General features: G+C 44.7%; 1 long non-coding RNA gene across 3 annotated transcripts in view; it reads left to right on the forward strand.

Moving 5' to 3' along the window:
- The window catches only part of LOC101984010, a 48044-nt gene extending 36064 nt beyond the window's left edge, over positions 1–11980 (forward strand). For 2 of the 3 annotated variants that reach the window (XR_003377921.1, XR_258542.3), the window contains 5 exons: positions 8504–8613; positions 8714–8845; positions 9095–9166; positions 9622–9734; positions 9976–11980. This is a non-coding gene — a long non-coding RNA (uncharacterized LOC101984010). The remainder of the gene's footprint in view (positions 1–8503; positions 8614–8713; positions 8846–9094; positions 9167–9621; positions 9735–9975) is intronic. The other variant, XR_003377922.1, reaches the window with a different exon arrangement.
- The last annotated feature ends 925 nt before the right edge of the window (positions 11981–12905 follow it).

Raw genomic sequence — 12905 nt, forward strand, 5'->3', positions numbered from 1 at the left:
ATATGTCTGCAGGCCAGAAGAGGGCACCAGACCTCATTACAGATGGTTGTGAGCCACCATGTGGTTGCTGGGAATTGAACTCAGGACCTTTGGAACTCTGAGCCATCTCTCCAGCCCCTAAAGGGTGGTCTTGAAAAGTTTTACCCACCCTCAGTTCTGAAACCTGTGCTTCCTGGCCCACTGTGGAGGGACGAGCCTCCAGCACAAGATCACAAACTTGTCCTGACCCATCCTTTCCTTATCACAATGGACTGAGCGCTCCAAAACCCTGAACCAGAATACACCTTGCCTCCAAGTAGTTTCTGTCACGTACTTTGCCACAGTGATGAGTATTATACCACAATGCTCTTCTTAATTGCCAAAAGATGGATGTAGCTAAAATGTGTTTAAGCAGGTGAGTGAACAAACTGTGTCAATCAAAGGGATGTGCATCAATCAAAAGAAAAGAGTCGGGGCTGGAGAGATGGCTCAGTGGTTAAGAGCATTGCCTGCTCTTCCAAAGGTCCTGAGTTCAATTCCCAGCAACCACATGGTGGCTCACAACCATCTGTAAAGAGGTCTGGCGCCCTCTTCAGCCCTTCAGGCATATACACAGACAGAATATTGTATACACAATAAATAAATAAATATTAAAAAAAACAAAAAAAAACAGCTGACTGATCCTGTTAAAAAAAAAAAAAAGAAAAGAAAAGAGTCATCAAGCCATGAGTAGAGAGAGCATAAATTTAAAGGCATGGTACCAAGTGAAAGAAGCAGATCAGAGAAGGCTGCAACAATAAGGCACAAAAACACAATGACTACAGGGGCAGAAAACCATCAGCTATTTCTCTGGGTTGGGAGAGGGGACGACAGGTAGACATGCAGAGAACACAGGACGTTGAGAAGAATTGAACAACTCTGCATGTAGTAGTAAGGGCACAGACATGTCATTGCAGCCTTGTGAAAACCTATAGATCATACCAAACCAACAGTCAACCCAAATAGAAGGAAAGAAATTTCTCACTGGGGGTAGTAGTGCACATTTTAATCCCGGCACTTGGGAGGCAGAGGCAGGTAGATCTCTGTGAGTTTGAAGCCAGTCTGATCTACAAAGTGAGTTCCAGTACAGTCAGGGCTATAAAACAAAACAAAACAAAAAACCTTCTTCAAAATGTTTTTCTCAGCAACAATATATAATGCCACACAGAAAATATCTGAAGTGCACTTTCTAACACTTTAGGGCTTGGAATTCAAATACCTGAACATTGTTGTGTCTTGTCGGAGCCCGTTTGTTCATTCCCGGCTGCTCTGCCCTGAAATAACTACTCAGAAACTATATTAACTAAATCACTGCTTGGCCAATCACTATAGCATATTCCTAACAAGCTCTTACATATTAAATTAACTAATTTCTATTATTTGATGTTTTACCACTAGGCCTGTGGCCTACTGGCAAGGTTCCGACTGGTGGCTTGCATCTTTCTCTTCTGGCAGCTCCATGGCATTCCCCTGACTCTGCCTTCTTTCTCCCAGCATTCGGTTTAGTTTTCCCCGCCTAGCTCTGTTCTGTCTTTCACAGGCCCAAGACAGTTTCTTTATTCATTAGCCAATAAAAGCAACACATATACAGAAGGACTTCCTACATCAGTTGTGCATATAGTGATATTGTTTACAAATGAACTTACATAAAAATGATTTATAATTACACTGAATTATAATGTATATTTTGCTATAACAACTTTGAAATAATATTTAAATTTTGTAACACACATATATGATGTTGCCATTATAAAAATGGGTTATACTAAAGCAAAACATACATAATAAGAGAAGTTGGCAGGGGATGTATGTGATCTCTCTATATATCCCCAAACTTTCTATCTACCTAAAACTCCACACACACACACACACACACACACACACACACACACACACACACACACACACTGTGGTGAAGCCTAAGGGCCTAAGATTTCAAACATGTTAAGTATACACATTCAGTTTCAGTTAATTTTTTGAAATGAAGCATTGGTAAGTATGGGGTGGGGAGGGGTGAAGAGGTAGGACCAGCAGAATATTTTCCTCTCCTTTTTACCTTTTCCATGTTTCTATTGTTATTCAAAACACATTAATTTTGAAAAGTAAGTATCTCTATTACATATTCATAGTACACTAAAAATATTGAAGCCATGTGGCTTGGGGGCGTGGTTCAGTGGTAGAATATCCTCTTAGCATGTGTAAGGTCCTGAGTTCAATATCCAGAACCCAAACAAAACAAAGAAAACCACTACAAAAGGAGAACCCCCCAACTTGAGGGATGACCCCAAGGCTATAGTCTCATGTGGGACCCATTTTTAATGGTGAACTCTTGGTGTCCTGTGTTCCTGTTACATTAGGAACACCTTGCATAGGAGTGTCCCACTTGGTTAGGAAGTGGAGGGTGTGTTCAAATACATCAGGTTTCCCCCTCATGCTGTCTCCCCCCCTTCCCTTCAGAGCAACATATTTCCTTTTGTCCCTCACTCTGAAGTGCAAGCTCTGCTTGTCTAGTTTGCATCCAGAGGTCACTGAGTTGAGACTGTGCTTGAGAAAAGGCACAGAAATGAAGGACGCATCATCTCACAAAGCAAGGGAGAAGGGAAGGAACAAAAGAAGAAAGGAAAAGAGGAGGGAGGGTGGGTGAAAACAACCATGAAGGATCAGGCAGGAAGCTGGTACAGCTTCCGGTGGAAAGCCGGATCTTGAGAAAGAAAGGTAAGTTCAATAAGACTTTCTAGCAAAGGACAGAGCTGGATTCTTTTTTTCCTGATCTTCTCCATGTCAGCCTTGGATGGAGCACTACACAAAGAAACTAGTTCATATCTGCCACCATTTTCTGCATTCCCCTCTACCAGGTCTGGTAGACACATTAATCATTCAGGATGTCCATCTGTGTTCCTGTCATGCGGGCTGCTCCCTATGGTCAGCAAAGCAGCTGACAGGCCAATGCCAGACACTTGGCTGTTTGGGTCATGAGTGGAAAGAGGAGTTGATTCTCTTTGCGAGGATTTTAATGTTCCCTGAATCCAATTTGCTCTCGAAGAACATGACACGCTCAGGGAGAATGGAGCAAAGTCAATTCCATTTGACTTTCTTGTTGAACTTCTATAGCAAATGTTTTAAATATTACTGGGCAGTAATCACACACACACACACACACACACACACATATATACACACACACACACACATTCATTTGATTCAATTGGTAGTTACTGGAACAATTTGGTTTTCACCTAAGCAATTAATGGATATTTGGTTTTTAACACAGAACTGCAGAGTCAGCACCATCTGAGTTTCTCCTGGGCCCCAGCACCTCTCTACTTCATAATCAGCTGCCACCAAACCTTCAGCACAAGAGTATTTGAAAGGCCCATAGGAGAATACAATTGTGAACTTTGCTATAAGAGGAAGTTTACTAAGAGATGGAGTATTATTATCACCGTGAAATTTTGTGTAGGGTACACGGTACTTCCCAGACATTTCCCCACTGAATTATTGGTTCCACGTGAAGTTCTCAAAGAACCAGCAGTGCTGAGATCTTTCCGGATGATGTAAACATCTTTAGGTGCTGGAGGCTGCTGGCTTCAGCATCCTTTCAGCATCCGATCTGTAGATGATGCCACTATTTGTCTTTAGAAGTGCACCTAGAAAGTTTTGGTCCCATTTCTACAAATGAGTCATCAGTATCAGAGAGTAAATAATATATTTTAATGCTCTGCATTCTTCTTCAGATTTTAGACATATCTTTGCATCAGCATAGCATGTGAAGTTTGTATGTATATGTGTGCCCAGTGCATGGGTGTGGTATGTGCCCATGGTGGCTAAAGGAAGGTCTTGGGTGTTCTCTCTATTACTCTCTTCCTTATTGTTTTGACATAGATCTCTCACCGAATCTGGGGCTAGGCCAGCAAGTCCCAGTGTCCTCACTGTGCTGGATATTTTATACACTTTATCTGACTTTGGGAATCAGGAATTCCATTTCACAGGGAAGATAATGATATTTAAGGAGGTCCTAGCTTCATTGTTTTGTTGTGACTGTCATGAGTAGCAGCAATAACTATACTTGCCTCTGAGAAATTGCTCTGATTTTGGAAAACACGACTTTAAGAATCTTTGAATAATTTATCAATTAAAAACTACCTGCACTCTTAGGCTAGAGAGTGCAATTTTCCACTCAAGGCTAATGGGAAGTTTTTATGAAGAATACAGGTTAGCTTTATTAAAGCCTTTTAATATAGGAGTGGACCTATATTCTACTTGTGACTGGAAAATTAATGGCTCTAAATTTCAAACATCTATACCTTTGCTTTTTGGTACAAGGTCTCACTGTGTAACTCTGGCTGGCCTTGAGCTCAGTATTTAGACCAGGCTGACTTCGAACTCACAGAGACCCACCTGCCTATTCCTTCCAAGTGCTGGGATTCAAGGTGTAATTAAAAGCTTGACATGCTTAACTATAGTTAGGTGCTGGCAAGATGGTTCAGTGGATTAAGAGACTGGTGACCAAGTTTGAAAAGCTGTTTGAGCCCTGGAAACCTACATGGCGTAAGAAGAGAACCAACTTCCCCAAGTTGCTCTCTGGCCTGCCCATGTTTATTGTGACTGTGAACATGTGCACGCACACACATACACAAATACATGTAATAAAAAGACTGCAGGCACCCAGAAAAAAAAGTGTCCACAGTGATGCGTCTATATTTTCAGTGTCAGCACATGGCTACCTTGGTTCTTTAGTCAATCAAAGGTGTTTCTAGTATTGTTATCAACACCTTTCAAGTTAAAACAGTCTCAATTTATGTGACAGGAGAAGTGTGATAATAAGAGTATATGAGGGGACTGGAGAGATTGCTCAGCAGTTAGCTCTTGCAGAGGACCTGAGTTTGGTTTCCGCTACCCATATGGCAGCTCACAACTGTCCGTACTCCAGCTCCAGGGGATCTGGTGCCCTCTTCTGGTCTCTATGGGCTCCTGCACACATGCCGTGCACGCACATTATACTCATACAATAAAACAAGTAAATAATTTCAAAAGGCTACCAGGTTAACTGGGAGCGGTGGTGCATACCTTGAATCTTAGTACTTAGCTGGTGGAGGTAGGAAGACCAATAGTTCAAGGCCAGATTCAGCTGTACAGAGAGTTTGAAACTAGCCAGGGCTCCCTGAGATTCTCTCCTAAACAGCATAGCAAAACAAAACAAAAATAAAAATGAATTATGACAAGACTTTGGATCCCGAGTTACCATAGTATTGTTTTCCTTACGCACAACCATCATACTGTATAGTGTGCTAATTCCAGAAGCAAAATTCAGCACAGACATCTGGATCCTAAGAGTTATGAGAGTTCAAATGATGGGAGACATGGAAGCTTCCACAAATCCAGAAGTCACCCTTAGGTAGTATTTGATAATATATACATACATACATGTATATATATACATGTATGTATGTATATCCACCAATAACAAAGGAGAACTTCTCACTTGAATTTTGTATTCCCAGGCGTGGGCCTCAGTTGCCATGTTCTCACACTCAATATTTAAACACATCCAGTTCACTCAAGGGGATTAAAAACAAGGACACTTCCTTTGCGAAAGAAAGGATGTGTGGGACTGTGGCTCATTTAACAGAGTCTGCACAGACGGGCGGCTCGATTAATTTTACTTGTTGAGATTGATATGTGCTTCCTATGGAAGGTGAAGTGACTGTCATCCGTGCCTTTAGAGCCCGGCGAGCTCCAGAAGCGCCATTGCATATGGCGCCTCTTGGAATCAAAGGGCTCCAGTGGACCCTGTATCAATCTTTCGGCCCCAGCATCTCCACATCTCCGCCCCACCTACCGCCAATGCTCACATATGCACTGGCATCACGGGAGGGATGGAAGTTTATTCTGCATAAACAATTTGTCCGTTGGCCGCTCTCTGAGTCTGCCAACCAGGTTGCCAATTCTGATGTCGACACCTGTCCATTTGGAACACGCATGGAAACAGCCACTCATTTCCTAGAAACCATCAAACACCCTGTCTGCGAACAACAGTTCTCCCTTCGCTGCAATATGGGCAAGACGTGAATGGGTCACGCAGACAGATACTTGCTGATCAGATCCTCCAAGTCTTTCAATGTCCTTGAAATTGATAGTTTCATATCCCTTCAGTACAGTGCAGTTTGGGGCGAGCCACCATTTTAGGCATGTGTTGTAAGCGGCTGAGACTTCATCTTTGTTATGGAATTGAATCTCATTATCAAAAGTCGCCAGAGTTGCTAATGAGACGCTAAAGTCAATGGGCGTTTTCAGGTGGCTTTCAAAATGATGTTCTCCTAGTGGAGATAGCAACAAAAATTATGTCCAACCACATTTCAGTTGGATTCTGAAGAGTATGCATATTATCAGACAGGAGTATGTGTGTGTGCACATATGTGTATACGTGTGTGTGTGTTCTAACATTTGACTGCTGCAGACCCCTTTGGCTGTGCACCTTGTGCTCTGCTTTCTGCCTTACAGAGCACCGTCCTGGTCTTTGTAATGGGACATCCTCCCAAATCTTACTCGGCAAATATTTCAGTCACTGCTGCCAATGACTTGCAGATGACATGTCACCACCGAAGTGAACTTTCAGAGCAGCCTGGGCCCTGCCTTTGGGAGCCCCTGCCTGGCAGAGGCTGGGGACTAATGTGGGTTTAATGTTGTCATGAGCCAGGCAGCTGAGCCGGGTAACAATACGAGTCTGTTGGACATGTCTTCTGGGTTGTCACGTTCAATTTGCACATGACCTCCTGGCCAAAAAATGGGAAAGAAGTGGTAGAATGTGGGACTGAAAGCTCATATTATTGCTTTGACAGCTTCACTCATCTCGAAGTAATGCAAAATGCAATTTATATTTATACACTCTGACCTCCTGCACAGGGAGGGAAAGTATCTAATGATGGGCCGAGGTAGCGGAGGAAGAAACAGATCTCAATACAGCTGGAATTTGTCTACGTTCCTGCTCTTCAACCATTCAATTACAGTCCAAAGACAAATGAAGCAGGGCCAGTGTGCTGGTGAGGTAGTGACACAATTATTTTATAGTGACTGGCTTCTGGCTCTGAGTCTTGGCAAAGGAGGCTACCGCACGCCTTATTGCACTGGAGACGGATAATCTGCTTGCTCCCAGTGGACAAAGGCCCTCCGCTTGTAGGTGTGTCATTATGCCCATCAGAGAGGAGAGAAGACACCAGCCAGCCAGTGACACTCCGGGTATGCACTTGGAAGTTCTGAAGAAAGGCTGACACGTTAATCCTATTAACCAAGATAAATCAAGTCAGGCTGGGTGGTAACTGGGGCATCATTCACTTTGGAGTGGAAATAGGCAGAAGGCAGACAGCGTCATTTTCTATTGTGCATCAGGAAATATCCTGGCTTTTAGGTGTCCCCAAATAGCTTCATTTGGAATAGAAGCCACCAGCTAACTGGGAGAATAAGGGTATTATTGTCCAAATCTTTCAGCTATGACCTGAGTATCCCAAGCAGTACTTTAAATGAACAATGGTTCCTGTAAAAGTTGGCCTCCTGGGGTGGGGGAGAGAATTCTAACTCTTCCTAAGGATAGGAAAGGACGGTTTCGGTCACCTATACAAAGCTGGTGGTGCTGGCAGAAGAATGTCAAACTACCACTTTGGGTGTGCATCAAGAGCCTTGCTAGAGATCCAGAGATCAAACTTGAGAGATAAACACAGAACTGAGGACTGTAGCTGACAAGGTGGCAGCGTGCTGTACAGTGTTTGCCCCATGCTGCTGTTTCCCCCTTCTTTAGGGGATTAAAAAACTGCTGCTTAAGTTTTCTGAGACAGCACACTTTCCCCTACGACAGCTCAGCATGGCCTCTAACAGGCGACTTCTGATGTGGAATGCTCAAATCTCTCTCTCTCTCTCTCTCTCTCTCTCTCTCTCTCTCTCTCTCCCCCTCTCCCTCTCCCTCTCCCTCTCCCTCTCCCTCTCCCTCTCCCTCTCCCTCTCCCTCTCCCTCTTTCAAGCTAAGCACAATGGACTCTCTGTTGAGGAATATTGTATAACCCTTACTCTCAACAGAATCCTTTTGGTTTCTTGGTGTTATCAGTTTAGGACACAGGCTTTCCCATCCTCTAGAAGAAAATCATCTGCGGAGGTCAGCTGGTCAATTTCTCAGCTTTCCTGGGTTTTGACACTATTGATTTCAAGTTCTTAGTATCTTCACAGAGTTAGAAGAAGGTAGTGTGTGGTGGGTATGAAGATAGAGAGGTACGGGGGGGGGGCAGACAGGCATGTTTATCCCCATGGGGACAGCCAAAAGAGATGTACTTATGCACATTGTATGTACATCGTATGCAAGACGCACACTGTGTGTAAGGGATGTACTTTTGGACACTGTACATGAGAAGGTATGAGGACCAGCCAGCAAGCCAGAGGGAGGAAGGGCTATTTTCCTGGATGGAGACAGTCTCACACTCTCTCTCCCTTTGGAACTCAGAAAAGGAGTTCTAAAATTGGAGTGAGGACCTAGAAGTTGGGAAGAAACCCACGACAGGGCAACACCTGCTACATGCTCCCCGTATGGCCAGCACATCCTTTGCCCAAAAGGTAAAATGGTAAAGTAGTTTGAGAAACTCTTGTTTGCCTCCCCTCTCCCAGTCTGAACTGTCCTCACTGACCAGAGCTCCCAATTCTCCTCCTCCACCAGGTGGTATCACTCCCATCGACTTCCTAAACTCTTCAGGTGTTGAAGACACAGGCACAATGTCTGGGGAACTCTGGCACCCACCAACACCCTCCCTTAGAGTATCCAAGAGTGACTTCTGAAGGGGTTGGCCAGGTAAGAAGTGGCTTGGTTTCCTAAATGCATCAGATTAGTTGTGGTCAGGTCTGTGAATACAGAAGACAGCCTGGGACTGCACCAAGTACCTTGTGCAACACACTGCCAACTGGGGGGGGGGGGATGCAGGCTAAAGGCTGGGCACTTCCCAAGCAGATGAGATTTAGAGCGCTTGTCCATACCGTATCTTTTTCAGGTACCTGGTGGGCCACAAAACTCATGCATAAATCTTCCTTTCTTTGTTCCCAGGGATATGGAAATAATTTTTGGACAGTTTGACTCCCTGAAGAAATTGATGAAGCGGTTTGGTAACTAAACCAGGTGAAAGCTCTCTGGATACTGACATAGGAATCACTTAACACTTTTCTTTCCTTCCGTCCTTACCCCACACTGTTTTTCTTCCTCAAGCCCACTCAGCCCAAAGAGTAAAATAGGGGTCCTTTATCTGAGGACTGCTTCTCAACAGAGTATAGTAGGCAGTTTTGTAGGTCCAGAACTTTCTCACAACCGAGCTCCTTATTCAGGGCAGGGCATAGGTCAGGATTGAGATCTCTGCTCTGGGGCTGTCTAGGGATGCTAGTCTGCTACCTGAGGCCCTCTCGGGTGCTCCGGGCTGCCTGTCGAGCAGCTAGTTCTCTGTAGCCGGCCCTGCAGGAGTTAAAGCCCCAGACAGACAAAAGCGAGGCTGCCGCAGCTCCTTTTCTCGGCTGTCAGTTGCAAATAGAACCACTGCCCTCTGTACTTTAACTCCCGACAGAAAGGGCATTTTATTACAGGCTATGACAAGTTGCAGGGAGACCGCGGAGAACTCAATAAGAAGGAGCGGCGACTGGAATCAAAAACCCTCGGAATGTTTGGAAGACTGAGCGAAGATGGCTCCAAATGATAGGTGTGGGCAGGACTGGAGGTCGTGGCTGCGGGCTGGGCGGGGTGGAAGCCGCGCGGCGACATTGCCCGCCGAGGAGGCACGGGATGCACCCCTGGCCTCCGGTGGCCGTGCTGCCGACGCCCATAGCCGGTGGGCTGCCCCAGCACTCTCTCAGTAGCCGGCAGCTGCAGCTGGTTGCCCCAGAAAAGGCTGGTCCTACCCCTTCCTCAAATTTGCAACTTTGTGTGTTTTTCATTGGCAGGCGGGAAATGGATGCTTCCCTCTCCCGAGTTGGTTTCTTCCTGGTCCTCTACGAGAAGCTGTCTGCCTGCGATCAGCATTTTGCAAACTTCTACTAGACTTTATTAGAGTTTTCCCCCACCTCTCTTCCTCTGAGTTCCTTCCTCTCTTCTCACGAAGTTAGCACGGGAGGGGAAAAGTGATACCAGCGAAGGGAAGAGACATATTTTCTGCCCCCACCCCGCTTGCTGCTTAGTAAAGTGGCCTCAGTCTGAGCTACCCAGGGTCTTTCTAGGAACTGCTGTCTGAGAGTGGGAGAGCATATCCTCCTCCCTACCCGCCCCCAGCAGTTCTGTAGGCGCTTTTAACAACCTATCTCCCAGTGAAAAGCAGTGCTGCATAGAAACTGTGCAGACCGGTAGAACTGCTCTTCCCTAAAGTGCGGTAGTGGGGACCCCTACTAGAAAATAAACACCCCAGCTAGAGGCGGACCTTGTAGAATTCAGGTTGAATTGAGGATGCCCCCCCTCAGTTGGAGAGTGCTGGAGAAGGGACTTCCGAGGAACCTTGTAACACAAAAAGTGAAATATGTTTATCCCAACTCCATGCTCAGAATCCTTGCAAAGAAAGGCAGAGATGGTAGTTGTCAAAGCCAGCTGTGCCTCCTGCCCCCCAAACTCATTTGCTTGAAGGGTCCAGCTCAGCCGAAGCCCCAAATAAGAAAGATGACAAACAGTAATACTCAGGGCACTGTGCAAACGGTTACAAAGAAACTGCAGCTCCCTCTCCCTCTTTAAAAAAAAAAAAATCCATGGAAGTAAAAGCACGAGCAATCTTAAATAATTCCATAATCGAGACAGAAAGAGCAGATACACTGTAGATTCATAGCTTAGGGCACAAATGTTTCCTGGCTTCCTGTGTCCTGCTTGGTAAAAAAACAAACAAACAAAACTAAACTTAGCTGAAGCTTTTGGGTTCTTCTTTAACTGGAGAAGTGGCAAGAATCAAAGGTTTTAAAAGTGTGTGGTTTCAAAAAAAGACCGGATCTTGGATACATTTTGCCAGATTCCCACCCCTTGCAAGCAAAACAGTGCCTTCTAACTTTGTTTTCTCAACTTTCTTTCTCAACCTCACCCCAAGTTTTTTGGTTTCTTCTTCTTCTCTGAACTTGATGGGTTTTCCTTTGTTTCTGCCGAAGTGTTTCTGACTTGGATAAATATGAATTATCTGTCCTCTCCCTAGAGCTTTGCGACACTCCCCACTCACTTGCATCAGCGTGGAGCAGACCCCGACCTCTAAGATCTGGAGAAGGTTAGAAGGTTCCTGTGGCTAGGGCTGAGTCTGAAACAATGCCCTGGGTACCCAATGTGTGCTGAATAACCACCACCGAAATAGATATTAAAATTAAATAGCCACAAAACTAAGAGGGTGGGGGTAAACATACCACAAAACATGATTTTTACTAACAAGGAAGTTATAAAATGAATGAATGTAAAGGGTGCTGCTTCTTCCTCTACATGGTATAAGACTAGCGATAACTGGACCATGACGAGAAAACTCTGCTTCTCTTCTCCCCTGTTATTTTGTTAGAAATCTTGCAGAACTGAACAAATGCAGAATGTTTGTTCTCAAAAAAAAAAAAAAAAACAAGCCTGTGCTTACTACTGCCGAATAAATCTTTAAAAGGCTGTGGTTCTTCTCATTAAATAAGTAGCATATGAAATAATTTTTAAAAACTCTGTCAAAAAAGTTCCTTCAATATTTTGCTTTTGAAATGGTTTGAAAGGGGAACAATGTGAACGAAATTACTTCCTCGGCATGGTCTGTGTAAAAGTGAATCCTGAAATATCAGAGAGGGTAACAGGGGCCATAGAGCAATGTGAGCCAGGCTGGGGTTGCACTCCCTGACCCTGTGTGCATCTGGGAAAGGCAAAGGCGCACCTCACTCTGCATATTTTTCCTTCCCTCTTTCAATAGGGAATCTTGTTTCAATTTATGCTTCAGAATAAAACTCCAGCGCACTTTAATGTCCCTGGACTTTTTATTTTCCCTGTTTCTGTCTATGCATTGCGTCCTTCTCTCTTCCTGCAAAGGACAAACTGTTGAAAGAGGCATGCATCTGAGATTTCCCCCAGATCCTTCTAGAAAGGAAAGGAACAGGTGGTGGTGGTGGTGGTGGTGGTGGTAAGTCAGAGACGGTGGAAGCTTGTCAACAGTTAAGCCTCTGGGAGGAAAATTAGTCACTCCATGAAGAAGGGTCACCTACAGAAAGTCAAAGTAGGAGCCATCCTTGTCAATGAAATGGCTCTTGCTGAGGAGGTCTTACCTCGGGAATTAGATGAGCAGAAGAAGCCATTGGGAAATATATGATGGAAGCAGGAAGTGGGTGACTCTGTAAACTTGAATCAATGAGTATGGGAAAACTCCCAGGATCCTCCCTTCATCCCAACCTTTGCAAACATTTCAAACATCTTGCTGAGGCTCTGGAAAATGGTCAGCGAGGGAAGAGCAGCCCCTCTAGAAAAGTGTAGGCGGTAAAGGAGTTGGGGGGCCCTAGTTTTTACGGTCTTCTTCTCTTCTGAGACTCGGAATAACAAACTCAAGTGGTTGCCCTCACCTTGTCTATCTTCCTTAGCAAACTTGACATCATGGAAGAAACATGACTTGTGAATTATTAAAGAGGAGCTGGTTGACTTTTAACCCTGGGTGCATCGCTCAGACCCCATTACCTGCGCATTTATCGGGGAATGTGTTACAAGAATTACAGGGTATGTAAGCCGTAAAGAGGAGAGGAGAAAGCAGAGGCAAGAGGTTGTAAAAATACCAGGGAAAGCTGGGTGTATATCTAACCATTCCCGACACTCAAATGGATGAGTAATATGTTTCAGAAAACTAACTGTTCCTTTAAGAAGTGTGTGTGTGTGTGTGTGTGTGTGTGTGTGTGTGTGTGTG

The sequence above is a fragment of the Microtus ochrogaster genome, chromosome 22, assembly GCF_000317375.1.
Source record: "Microtus ochrogaster isolate Prairie Vole_2 chromosome 22, MicOch1.0, whole genome shotgun sequence".
Taxonomy (NCBI): domain Eukaryota; kingdom Metazoa; phylum Chordata; class Mammalia; order Rodentia; family Cricetidae; genus Microtus; species Microtus ochrogaster.